The sequence below is a fragment of the Oncorhynchus keta genome, chromosome 1 (genome assembly GCF_023373465.1).
Source record: "Oncorhynchus keta strain PuntledgeMale-10-30-2019 chromosome 1, Oket_V2, whole genome shotgun sequence".
NCBI classification, from domain to species: Eukaryota; Metazoa; Chordata; class Actinopteri; order Salmoniformes; family Salmonidae; genus Oncorhynchus; species Oncorhynchus keta.
The window spans coordinates 97,688,524-97,702,609 of NC_068421.1; the positions used below are offsets into that span (position 1 = coordinate 97,688,524).

At 45.0% G+C, this 14,086-nt stretch overlaps 1 protein-coding gene across 2 annotated transcripts in view; it reads right to left on the minus strand.

The window, feature by feature from the left end:
• The window catches only part of LOC118376134 (gamma-aminobutyric acid receptor subunit alpha-5-like), a 98,715-nt gene extending 94,662 nt beyond the window's left edge, over positions 1–4,053 (minus strand). For both annotated transcript variants that reach the window (XM_052468188.1, XM_052468199.1), the window contains exon 1: positions 3,677–4,053. The gene's annotated coding sequence lies outside the window, so the exon portion shown is untranslated. The remainder of the gene's footprint in view (positions 1–3,676) is intronic.
• Between the last annotated feature and the right edge of the window lie 10,033 nt (positions 4,054–14,086).

Here is a 14,086-nt window from a genome sequence, read left to right on the forward strand (position 1 = left end):
TTTTTTTGTGGGTGATTGTTTCCTGTCTTTGTGTTCGCTGGACTAGTCTGGGCTAGGGCACGGGTGATGCTAGGTGTGGTTAGGAGTGATTTTGTTTTGACATGGGCTAGGCTAGAGAGAGGCGTAGGGAGAGCAAAGGGAACGGATAGGGACAGGTTTCTGCTCTGGCTTCTCATGAGTCTCTTTAAAAAGGGACTGTGGGAAGCCAGGAAGAATTTAGTCAAGACAGGGAGAGATTGGGGGGTGGAAGGGATAGTGAGAAGGGTGGAAGGTGATTTGAGGGGGAGGATGAAGAGGGAGGAGAGGAAGGGGGAAGCATGCGGCACGGGAGAGGTGGAAAGGGGTTTAGGGCTGGGAGTGTTAGAGTGAGTTTGGTAAGGGGATAGATTAGGGAAGGGGAGATAGGGAAAGGGTTAGGTATTGGTTAGGTATGACGGGGAGGGACGATGCTCCCCTGAGGTTTGTTTTTGTTTGATATTTTTGTAAATAGAATGAATTAAGAATGAATGAGAGATATGATTTTGTAAAGTGTGAATGGTATTGATTGTAAATAAATTATTTTAACCACCATAGGACTGTTTCGGTTCTGCCATGTTTGTTAATTTATAATTGTGTTCATGTTTAGTTTCACTAGTTAAACATCATGATCTCTAACCGCGCTGCATTTTGGTCCTCCTCTTCTTCCCAGGAAGAAAACCGTTACAAGCGATTGTAAAAGCTTCCATTGTGACATCATGACTCCCAACATTCCATTCATTGTAAATGCAACTTTCAAACACAAATCAGACCACAAGTTAGACACAAAGATATCACATTCCCAACAAGTTAGACACAAAGATATCACATTCCCAACAAGTTAGACACAAAGATATCACATTCCCAACAAGTTAGACACAAAGATATCACATTCCCAACAAGTTAGACACAAAGATATCACATTCCCAACAAGTTAGACACAAAGATATCACATTCCCAACAAGTTAGACACAAAGATATCACATTCCCAACAAGTTAGACACAAAGATATCACATTCCCAACAAGTTAGACACAAAGATATCACATTCCCAACAAGTTAGACACAAAGATATCACATTCCCAACAAGTTAGACACAAAGATATCACATTCCCAACAAGTTAGACACAAAGATATCACATTCCCAACAAGTTAGACACAAAGATATCACATTCCCAACAAGTTAGACACAAAGATATCACATTCCCAACAAGTTAGACACAAAGATATCACATTCCCAACAAGTTAGAAACAAAGATATCACATTCCCAACAAGTTAGAAACAAAGATATCACATTCCCAACAAGTTAGACACAAAGATATCACATTCCCAACAAGTTAGACACAAAGATATCACATTCCCAACAAGTTAGACACAAAGATATCACATTCCCAACAAGTTAGACACAAAGATATCACATTCCCAACAAGTTAGACACAAAGATATCACATTCCCAACAAGTTAGACACAAAGATATCACATTCCCAACAAGTTAGACACAAAGATATCACATTCCCAACAAGTTAGACAAACATTTAACATTTACATTTAAGTCATTTAGCAGACGCTCTTATCCAGAGTGACTTACAAATTGGTGCATTCACCTTATGGCATCCAGTAGAATAGTCACTTTACAATAGTGCATCTAAATCTTAAAGGGGGGTGAGGAGGATTACTTATCCTATCCTAGGTATTCCTTAAAGATATCACATTCCCAACAAGTTAGACACAAAGATATCACATTCCCAACAAGTTAAACACAAAGATCACATTCCCAACAAGTTAGACACAAAGATATCACATTCCCAACAAGTTAGACACAAAGATATCACATTCCCAACAAGTTAGACACAAAGATATCACATTCCCAACAAGTTAGACACAAAGATATCACATTCCCAACAAGTTAGACACAAAGATATCACATTCCCAACAAGTTAGACACAAAGATATCACATTCCCAACAAGTTAGACACAAAGATATCACATTCCCAACAAGTTAGACACAAAGATATCACATTCCCAACAAGTTAGACACAAAGATATCACATTCCCAACAAGTTAGACACAAAGATATATTGTTGGAAATCTTACTCTACTTCTCTGCTATTTAAAGCTGAAATTGGAACAAAAATATCTCATACCGATCAAATTATACAGCTGTTTTACCAACTGCATCAATGACATTTCCTCTAACGTTTTAATATATATATATATTAAAAAATGACATTTGGACCCCTTTCCCAACAAGTCAGAGAAAAAGTTAGTGTACTTTGTCTATTTTTCTGTTATTCAAATCTGGAATCGGAACAAAAATATCTGCTATCAATCTAACGATACAGCTGTTTTAGTTAACGCATTAACAATTTTCCCCAAAACTTTTTTAAACGGAAAATCTGACCAAGTTAGACAAAACTGTTTGCTTAATTAAATGAACATGGGTTTAAATGAGACCCATAGGAACAAATCAAAATGCTCCTGCTCCTTGGTCAATTAAGCTACAAGACCAACTTTAAAACATTCAGTCAATATTGATTTAGAATATTTATCAACCATAACTATAGACATTTGAATAAATGTGCATAAAAGAACTCGCTAAATTCATATAAAATAACCCACCGACAGTAACTCTTGAACCGTTAAAGCTCGAGACACTTTCCTATCCCAACTGCCACAAAAACAAAATACTTACAAGAGCTGAAGCAAGTCACACAATGTTTCTTTACGGAAAACGACCATCTAGTTATTATTATGTTTTACTGTTATGCTACTAGCAGCACTGAGGTGTAGGTTATTAGTGCTGCCATTATGCTGACATTGTATTTCTGCTCATCGTAACATCACTTCCAATCAAAACTCCTGCATTGGCGGATGCATGTTAAATTAAAGCACTATAGCTTGCCATTATGTCATTAGAGCTTGCCTCCTATAGCCAAACAGTAGGTTAGTGGGATACTAGACTATTCAATCTATGGGGAATTATACATGACAATTAGCTCATATATATGAAAAACTATGCAATCTATGGGAATTATACATGGCAATTAGCTAATATATATGAAAAACTATGCAATCTATGGGATTTATACATGGCAATTAGCTAATATATATGAAAAACTATGCAATCTATGGGATTTATACATGGCAATTAGCTAATATATATGAAAAACTATGCAATCTATGGGATTTATACATGGCAATTAGCTAATATATATGAAAAACTATGCAATCTATGGGATTTATACATGGCAATTAGCTAATATATATGAAAAACTATGCAATCTATGGGATTTATACATGGCAATTAGCTAATATATATGAAAAACTATGCAATCTATGGGATTTATACATGACAATTAGCTAAAATATATGAACAACTATGCAATCTTATGGGATTTATACATGGCAATTAGCTAATATATATGAAAAACTATGCAATCTATGGGAATTATCCATGACAATTAGCTAATATATATGAAAACCATATTTGCGGTCATACCATTGTTCAAAAAGCCCTTTGTTTGAATCCTTTTAGAGATTCCCCTCAAATTTCAGCAACTGCATTACAATACATTAAAGTAAGGTGGATTCAATTACAGAGAGTGGAGGAGAAAAAAATAAAACAATTTCAATTAATGTCACAATAAATGAATCTATATACCTGTATCGTTGTGGATGCGTTATTGATAAACACAGTATTCCATGTGTACTGGAAGGCAAATCCCGCAAGGTTGACAGTCTGTAGACTACTGCAGCTCGAAAGAGTGGATTCTTCCTGAGGAATCTATTCTATCCTGGATGGCCTATAGTCTACTGCACGGACCTCGCAATCTATTGTCCTCTCCTCTTCTACGGCTCACAAATGAACTCACATTATAGAACAAACCCTCCGCATCCTGATACACTTCTCTAATCTTATCTCCTTCATATTTCTAATTAGTAAATGTGTTATCAAACATGCGATGCTGTTTTAGCCTAGTGTAACGCCTCCATCGATACGCCTGTGAAGTCCCCCCCGTCGTAGCTACTACGCGTGTCTGTCTGCGCCCCGTAATGACTATTCCGTCGTTTAGCGGACCAACACTTTGTTTCTCCTCCGGTGCCTCTACATCCAACTATATCTCAGTGGTGTAGCCTACAGTACAGCAGCACTGCAACGCTTTTCTGCACAACCATTGGAAGGTAGCTTGCTACATCGGCTTACCACAGTTCTGGTGCGTAGGAGAGAGTTGGCTGTTCCTCCGCTGTACTTAGACTTTTTATTAACTCAAAACTGGAAAAAAATATATTTTGAATTAAAGTTGAGGGACATCACCTCTGCGTGTACACGCTCAATACCACTTAGGTGGGAGAATGGAGAGACTGGAGAGTTGACGGGGGGAGTAGACGATCGTCTATTTTAGGCGCAGGTTTATTTGCCCCAAAACAATGATTAAAAAAAGGTTGCATCGAATTGAGCGGGTTTCCTAACAATTCCGCTGACTTGGCATCCTTTACATTGCCGTCAGCAGCTGAGTGTCCCAGTGTCCCTGTGAAAACAATCACAGTGGGTTGAGAAAACCCCTATCACAGCAAAGTGTATCCACAGCAAATGTAAGGTATTATATTGACTTCAAGGTATATCAGCCTAATTATCTCAAATACCTTGTCATCAAATGTGTGGCAATTATATTTTGGCTATTGGTGTCATGTGTAAGAATGAGCTGTGTGTGTGTGTGTGTGTGTGTGTGTGTGTGTGTGTGTGTGTGTGTGTGTGTGTGTGTGTGTGTGTGTGTGTGTGTGTGTGTGTGTGTGTGTGTGTGTGTGTGTGTGTGTGTGTTGGCGTTCATTCCCTACAGTGCAGAGGAGGTTGGTGGCACCTTAATTGGGGAGGAAAGACGCATGGTAATGGATGTGCTGCAGTGATGCTGTGTAGTGGTGCTACCTGCCCTCAGGCACATTAGAAGACTACGGACTGTGAACCCTCCCGGGACCAACTGAAACACACTGACACAGATACCAGAAAACAGACACTACATTTCCTTTCTATGAGAGAGAGAGAGAGAGAGAGAGAGAGAGAGAGAGAGAGAGAGAGAGATAAACAGAGAGAGACACATAGAGAGAGACACATAGAGAGAGAGACAGAGAGACAGAGAGACAGAGAGAGGTAGATAAACAGAGAGAGAGAGAGAGAGAGAGAGAGGGGCATCCAGAGGAAGCCTAATGTAATGGACATCATCTCTAGTGTTTAGACAGTTAAGACACAGAGCATCCTGTCTCCTGAAAAAAGCCAAACAGCAAAGACTTTTACTGGAAAGGAGGGCGTGCCAAATGGCAATCTATTCTCTATACAGTAAAACGCTTTTGACGAGGGCCCTGGTCCAAAGTAGTGCACTATGTAGGCAACAGGGTGCCAGTTGAGGCAATAGGGTTCCTGTTGGGACGTGGACTTAGGATCTATGGCAGAGCCTCTTGACGTGTTTCTCTGTGTCTTTCTGTTTCTGTCTGCCTGTATCTCTGTCTGCCTGTATATCTGCCTGCCTGTATCTCTGTCTGCCTGCTTCTGTCTGCCTGCTTCTGTCTGCCTGTATCTCTGTCTGCCTGTATATCTGCCTGCCTGTATCTCTGTCTGCCTGCTTCTGTCTGCCTGTTTCTGTCTGCCTGTATCTCTGTCTGCCTGTTTCTGTTTGCCTGTTTCTGTCTGCCTGTATCTCTGTCTGCCTGCTTTTGTCTGCCTGCTTCTGTCTGCCTGTATCTCTGTCTGCCTGTATATCTGCCTGCCTGTATCTCTGTCTGCCTGCATCTGTCTGCCTGTTTCTGTCTGCCTGTTTCTGTCTGCCTGTATCTCTGTCTGCCTGTTTCTGTTTGCCTGTTTCTGTCTGCCTGTTTCTGTCTGCCTGTATCTGTCTGCCTGTTTCTGTCTGCCTGTATCTCTGTCTTTCTGTTTTTGTCTGCCTGTATCTCTGTCTGCCTATATGTCTGTCTTTCTGTTTCTGTCTGCCTGTATCTCTGTCTGCCTGTATGTCTGTCTTTCTGTTTCTGTCTGCCTGTATGTCTGTCTTTCTGTTTCTGTCTGCCTGTATCTCTGTCTGCCTGTATCTCTGTCTGCCTGTATGTCTATATTTCTGTTTCTGTCTGTCTGTATCTCTGTCTGCCTGTATCTCTGTCTTTCTGTTTCTGTCTGCCTGTATCTCTGTCTTTCTGTTTCTGTCTGCCTGTATGTCTATCTTTCTGTTTCTGTCTGCCTGTATCACTGTCTGCCTGGATCTCTGTCTGCCTGTATCTCTGTCTGCCTGTTTCTGTCTGCCTGTTTCTGTCTGCCTGTATCTCTGTCTGCCTGTATGTCTGTCTTTCTGTTTCTGTCTGCCTGTATCACTGTCTGCCTGGACTTTGTCTGCCTGTTTCTATCTGCTTGTTTCTGTCTGCCTGTTTCTGTCTGCCTGTATGTCTGTCTTTCTGTTTCTGTCTGCCTGTATGTCTGTCTTTCTGTTTCTGTCTGCCTGTATCAATGTCTGCCTGTATCTCTGTCTGCCTGTTTTCTGTCTGCCTGTTCTCTGTCTGCCTGTTCTCTGTCTGCCTGTATATCTGCCTGTATCTCTGTCTGCCTGTATCTCTGTCTGCCTGTATGTCTGTCTGCCTGTATGTCTGTCTGCCTGTATCTCTGTCTGCCTGTATGTCTGTCTGCCTGTATATCTGCCTGCCTGTATATCTGTCTGCCTGCTTCTGTCTGCCTGCTTCTGTCTGCCTGTATCTCTGTCTGCCTGTATATCTGCCTGCCTGTATCTCTGTCTGCCTGCTTCTGTCTGCCTGTTTCTGTCTGCCTGTATCTCTGTCTGCCTGTTTCTGTTTGCGTGTTTCTGTCTGCCTGTATCTCTGTCTGCCTGCTTCTGTCTGCCTGCTTCTGTCTGCCTGTATCTCTGTCTGCCTGTATATCTGCCTGCCTGTATCTCTGTCTGCCTGCATCTGTCTGCCTGTTTCTGTCTGCCTGTTTCTGTCTGCCTGTATCTCTGTCTGCCTGTTTCTGTTTGCCTGTTTCTGTCTGCCTGTTTCTGTCTGCCTGTATCTGTCTGCCTGTTTCTGTCTGCCTGTATCTCTGTCTTTCTGTTTCTGTCTGCCTGTATCTCTGTCTGCCTATATGTCTGTCTTTCTGTTTCTGTCTGCCTGTATCGCTATCTGCCTGTATGTCTGTCTTTCTGTTTCTGTCTGCCTGTATGTCTGTCTTTCTGTTTCTGTCTGCCTGTATCTCTGTCTGCCTGTATCTCTGTCTGCCTGTATGTCTATATTTCTGTTTCTGTCTGCCTGTATCTCTGTCTGCCTGTATCTCTGTCTTTCTGTTTCTGTCTGCCTGTATCTCTGTCTTTCTGTTTCTGTCTGCCTGTATGTCTATCTTTCTGTTTCTGTCTGCCTGTATCACTGTCTGCCTGGATCTCTGTCTGCCTGTATCTCTGTCTGCCTGTTTCTGTCTGCCTGTTTCTGTCTGCCTGTATCCCTGTCTGCCTGTATGTCTGTCTTTCTGTTTCTGTCTGCCTGTATCACTGTCTGCCTGGACTTTGTCTGCCTGTTTCTATCTGCTTGTTTCTGTCTGCCTGTTTCTGTCTGCCTGTATGTCTGTCTTTCTGTTTCTGTCTGCCTGTATGTCTGTCTTTCTGTTTCTGTCTGCCTGTATCAATGTCTGCCTGTATCTCTGTCTGCCTGTTTTCTGTCTGCCTGTTCTCTGTCTGCCTGTATGTCTGTCTTTCTGTTTCTGTCTGCCTGTATCACTGTCTGCCTGTATGTCTGTCTTTCTGTTTCTGTCTGCCTGTATCACTGTCTGCCTGGACTCTGTCTGCCTGTTTCTATCTGCCTGTTTCTGTCTGCCTGTTTCTGTCTGCCTGTATGTCTGTCTTTCTGTTTCTCTCTGCCTGTATGTCTGTCTTTCTGTTTCTGTCTGCCTGTATCACTGTCTGCCTGTATCTCTGTCTGCCTGTTTTCTGTCTGCCTGTTCTCTGTCTGCCTGTTCTCTGTCTGCCTGTATATCTGCCTGTATCTCTGTCTGCCTGTATCTCTGTCTGCCTGTATGTCTGTCTGCCTGTATGTCTGTCTGCCTGTATCTCTGTCTGCCTGTATGTCTGTCTGCCTGTATCTCTGTCTGCCTGTATCTCTGTCCGCCTGTTTTCTGTCTGCCTGTTCTCTGTCTGCCTGTTCTCTGTCTGCCTGTATATCTGCCTGTATCTCTGTCTGCCTGTATCTCTGTCTGCCTGTATGTCTGTCTGCCTGTATGTCTGTCTGACTGTATCTCTGTCTGCCTGTATGTCTGTCTGCCTGTATGTCTGTCTGCCTGTATGTCTGTCTGCCTGTATGTCTGTCTGCCTGTATCTCTGTCTGCCTGTATCTCTGTCTGCCTGTATGTCTGTCTGCCAGTATGTCTGTCTGCCTGTATCTCTGTCTGCCTGTATGTCTGTCTGCCTGTATCTCTGTCTGCCTGTATCTCTGTCTGCCTGTATGTCTGTCTGCCAGTATGTCTGTCTGCCTGTATCTCTGTCTGCCTGTATCTCTGTCTGCCTGTATCTCTGTCTGCCTGTATGTCTGTCTGCCTGTATCTCTGTCTGCCTGTATCTCTGACAGCCTTCCAGAAATGACGTATGAACCCACTACACTTTCAGCAGCTCCATGTTGATCTAGAAAACCACTTAAATAACAGTTCAGGTTCAACAACTAAAAACTAAAAAACTTTTTTTATTTGTTTTTGAAAATTTGGGTGAGAAATCCCTTTGTATAAATCCAGATCATCCCTAATTTCCCGACAAATACTGTTTTTTATTATGTGACAACTACTGGGGTGGCGGGTAGCTTAGTGGTTAGAGCGTTGGGCCAGTAACCGAAAGGTTGCTGAATCGAATACCTGAGCTGACAAGGTAAAAATCTGTTGTTCTGCCCCTGAACAAGGCAGTTAACCCACTGTTCCCCGGAAGGGAGGCCGTGATTGTAAATAACAATTTGTTGTTAAATGACTTGCCTAGTTAAATAAAGGTTAATTTCTATTAGCAGAGGAAGTGGCCATCTGAGCATGTTTGACTCTCTCAGAGCTGTGATATGACTCAGTGTGGTTGTTCCTGGAATCAGACCAACGGCTCCATCTTTTCCAGAGACACTCATAAAACCACATTAGTCCTCTACACTTAATGGAGTATGTATTAGGACTTAGATGGTCTCTACTCTTGAGTCACTTCTCTGGTTCACACATCATCACTACTATCAACTCATTCCAATTAGACTAAATCCACATACCGGACCACTATCAACGCTGTGCTAAATGTTCAGGATTTCATTCCAATTAAACTAAATCCACATACCGGACCACTATCAACTCTGTGCTAAATGTTCAGGATTTCATTCCAATTCAACTAAATCCACATACCGGACCGCTATCAACTCTGTGCTAAATGTTCAGGATTTCATTCCAATTAAACTAAATCCACATACCGGACCGCTATCAACTCTGTGCTAAATGTTCAGGATTTCATTACGGTTGAAAAACCAGTCAAATGTCTGTTAATACAATCTGATGGATTATGACGTGGTCTGGAGGTGTAACCAGTCAGTCTGTTAATACAATCTGATGGATTATGGCGTGGTCTGGAGGTGTAACCAGTCAGTCTGTTAATACAATCTGATGGATTATGACGTGGTCTGGAGGTGTAACCAGTCAGTCTGTTAATACAATCTGATGGATTATGACGTGGTCTGGAGGTGTAACCAGTCAGTCTGTTAATACAATCTGATGGATTATGACGTGGTCTGGAGGTGTAACCAGTCAGTCTGGTCTGATGGATTATGAGGTGTAACCAGTCAGTCTGTTAATACAATCTGATGGATTATGGCGTGGTCTGGAGGTGTAACCAGTCAGTCTGTTAATACAATCTGATGGATTATGACGTGGTCTGGAGGTGTAACCAGTCAGTCTGTTAATACAATCTGATGGATTATGACGTGGTCTGGAGGTGTAACCAGTCAGTCTGTTAATACAATCTGATGGATTATGACGTGGTCTGGAGGTGCAACCAGTCAGTCTGTTAATACAATCTGATGGATTATGACGTGGTCTGGAGGTGCAACCAGTCAGTCTGTTAATACAATCTGATGGATTATGACGTGGTCTGGAGGTGTAACCAGTCAGTCTGTTAATACAATCTGATGTATTATGACGTGGTCTGGAAGTGTAACCAGTGTGAACCGGCTAGCTAGTTAGCGGCGGTGCGCGCCTGTCGCGTATTAAGGAGTTATGTCCCCTCGCTCTGAGGACCTTGAAGGAGTTATTTCCCCTCGCTCTGAGGACCTTGAAGGAGTTATTTCCCCTCGCTCTGAGGACCTTGAAGGAGTTATGTCCCCTCGCTCTGAGGACCTTGAAGGAGTTATGTCCCCTCGCTCTGAGGACCTTGAAGGAGTTATTGCCCCTCGCTCTGAGAACCTTGAAGGAGTTATTTCACCTCGCTCTGAGGACCTTGAAGGAGTTATTTCCCCTCGCTCTGAGGACCTTGAAGGAGTTATTTCCCCTCGCTCTGAGGACCTTGAAGGAGTTATTTCCCCTCGCTCTGAGGACCTTGAAGGAGTTATGTCCCCTCGCTCTGAGGACCTTGAAGGAGTTATTTCCCCTCGCTCTGAGGACCTTGAAGTAGTTATGTCCCCTCGCTCTAAGGACCTTGAAGGAGTTATTTCCCCTCGCTCTGAGGACCTTGAAGGAGTTATTTCCCCTCGCTCTGAGGACCTTGAAGGAGTTATTTCCCCTCGCTCTGAGGACCTTGAAGGAGTTATTTCCCCTCGCTCTGAGGACCTTGAAGGAGTTATGTCCCCTCGCTCTAAGGACCTTGAAGGAGTTATTTCCCCTCGCTCTGAGGACCTTGAAGGAGTTATTTCCCCTCGCTCTAAGGACCTTGAAGGAGTTATTTCCCCTCGCTCTAAGGACCTTGAAGGAGTTATGTCCCCTCGCTCTGAGGACCTTGAAGGAGTTATGTCCCCTCGCTCTGAGGACCTTGAAGGAGTTATGTCCCCTCGCTCTGAGGACCTTGAAAGAGTTATGTCCCCTCGCTCTGAGGAACTTGAAGGAGTTATTTCCCCTCGCTCTGAGGACCTTGAAGGAGTTATGTCCCCTCGTTCTGAGGACCTTGAAGGAGTTATGTCCCCTCGCTCTGAGGACCTTGAAGGAGTTATGTCCCCTCGCTCTGAGGACCTTGAAGGAGTTATGTCCCCTCGCTCTGAGGACCTTGAAGGAAATATTTCCCCTCGCTCTGAGGACCTTGAAGGAGTTATTTCCCCTCGCTCTGAGGACCTTGAAGGAGTTATGTCCCCTCGCTCTGAGGACCTTGAAGGAGTAATGTCCCCTCGCTCTGAGGACCTTGAAGGAGTTATGTCCCCTCGCTCTGAGGACCTTGAAGGAGTTATGTCCCCTCGCTCTGAGGACCTTGAAGGAGTTATGTCCCCTCGCTCTGAGGACCTTGAAGGAGTTATGTCCCCTCGCTCTGAGGACCTTGAAGGAGTTATGTCCCCTCGCTCTGAGGACCTTGAAGGAGTTATTTCCCCTCGCTCTGAGGACCTTGAAGGAGTTATGTCCCCTCGCTCTGAGGACCTTGAAGGAGTTATTTCCCCTCGCTCTGAGGACCTTGAAGGAGTTATTTCCCCTCGCTCTGAGGACCTTGAAGGAGTTATTTCCCTCGCTCTGAGGACCTTGAAGGAGTTATTTCCCCTCGCTCTGAGGACCTTGAAGGAGTTATGTCCCCTCGCTCTGAGGACCTTGAAGGAGTTATTTCCCCTCGCTCTGAGGACCTTGAAGGAGTTATTTCCCCTCGCTCTGAGGACCTTGAAGGAGTTATGTCCCCTCGCTCTGAGGACCTTGAAGGAGTTATTTCCCCTCGCTCTGAGGACCTTGAAGGAGTTATTTCCCCTCGCTCTGAGGACCTTGAAGGAGTTATGTCCCCTCGCTCTGAGGACCTTGAAGGAGTTATGTCCCCTCGCTCTGAGGACCTTGAAGGAGTTATGTCCCCTCGCTCTATGGACCTTGAAGGAGTTATGTCCCCTCGCTCTGAGGACCTTGAAGGAGTTATGTCCCCTCGCTCTGAGGACCTTGAAGGAGTTATGTCCCCTCGCTCTGAGGACCTTGAAGGAGTTATGTCCCCTCGCTCTAAGGACCTTGAAGGAGTTATGTCCCCTCGCTCTGAGGACCTTGAAGGAGTTATGTCCCCTCGCTCTGAGGACCTTGAAGGCGTTATTTCCCCTCGCTCTGAGGACCTTGAAGGAGTTATGTCCCCTCGCTCTGAGGACCTTGAAGGAGTTATTTCCCCTCGCTCTGAGGACCTTGAAGGAGTTATGTCCCCTCGCTCTGAGGACCTTGAAGGAGTTATTTCCCCTCGCTCTGAGGACCTTGAAGGAGTTATGTCCCCTCGCTCTGAGGACCTTGAAGGAGTTATTTCCCCTCGCTCTGAGGACCTAGAAGGAGTTATTTCCCCTCGTTCTGAGGACCTTGAAGGAGTTATTTCCCCTCGCTCTGAGGACCTTGAAGGAGTTATGTCCCCTCGCTCTAAGGACCTTGAAGGAGTTATGTCCCCTCGCTCTGAGGACCTTGAAGGAGTTATGTCCCCTCGCTCTGAGGACCTTGAAGGAGTTATTTCCCCTCGCTCTGAGGACCTTGAAGGAGTTATTTCCCCTCGCTCTGAGGACCTTGAAGGAGTTATGTCCCCTCGCTCTGAGGACCTTGAAGGAGTTATTTCCCCTCGCTCTGAGGACCTTGAAGGAGTTATGTCCCCTCGCTCTGAGGACCTGAGGACCTTGAAGGAGTTATTTCCCCTCGCTCTGAGGACCTTGTCCCCTCGCTCTGAGGAAGGGAGTTATGTCCCCTCGCTCTGAGGACCTTGAAGGAGTTATTTCCCCTCGCTCTGAGGACCTTGAAGGAGTTATTTCCCCTCGCTCTGAGGACCTTGAAGGAGTTATGTCCCCTCGCTCTGAGGACCTTGAAGGAGTTATGTCCCCTCGCTCTGAGTACCTTGAAGGAGTTATGTCCCCTCGCTCTGAGGACCTTGAAGGAGTTATTTCCCCTCGCTCTGAGGACCTTGAAGGAGTTATTTCCCCTCGCTCTGAGGACCTTGAAGGAGTTATTTCCCCTCGCTCTGAGGACCTTGAAGGAGTTATGTCCCCTCGCTCTGAGGACCTTGAAGGAGTTATTTCCCCTCGCTCTGAGGACCTTGAAGGAGTTATTTCCCCTCGCTCTGAGGACCTTGAAGGAGTTATTTCCCCTCGCTCTGAGGACCTTGAAGGAGTTATTTCCGCTCTGAGGACCTTGAAGGAGTTATTTCCCCTCGCTCTGAGGACCTTGAAGGAGTTATTTCCGCTCTGAGGACCTTGAAGGAGTTATTCCCCTCGCTCTGAGGACCTTGAAGGAGTTATGTCCCCTCGCTCTGAGGACCTTGAAGGAGTTATGTCCCCTCGCTCTGAGGACCTTGAAGGGACCTTGAAGGAGTTATTTCCCCTCGCTCTGAGGACCTTGAAGGAGTTATTTCCCCTCGCTCTGAGGACCTTGAAGGAGTTATGTCCCCTCGCTCTGAGGACCTTGAAGGAGTTATTTCACCTCGCTCTGAGGACCTTGAAGGAGTTATTTCCGCTCTGAGGACCTTGAAGGAGTTATGTCCCCTCGCTCTGAGGACCTTGAAGGAGTTATTTCCCCTCGCTCTGAGGACCTTGAAGGAGTTATGTCCCCTCGCTCTGAGGACCTTGAAGGAGTTATTTCACCTCGCTATGAGGACCTTGAAGGAGTTATTTCCGCTCTGAGGACCTTGAAGGAGTTATGTCCCCTCGCTCTGAGGACCTTGAAGGAGTTATTTCCCCTCGCTCTGAGGACCTTGAAGGAGTTATGTCCCCTCGCTCTGAGGACCTTGAAGGAGTTATTTCCCCTCGCTCTGAGGACCTTGAAGGAGTTATGTCCCCTCGCTCTGAGGACCTTGAAGGAGTTACTTCCCCTCGCTCTGAGGACCTTGAAGGAGTTACTTCCCCTCGCTCTGAGGACCTTGAAGGAGTTATGTCCCCTCACTCTGAGGACCTTGAAGGAGTTATTTCCCCTCGCTCTGAG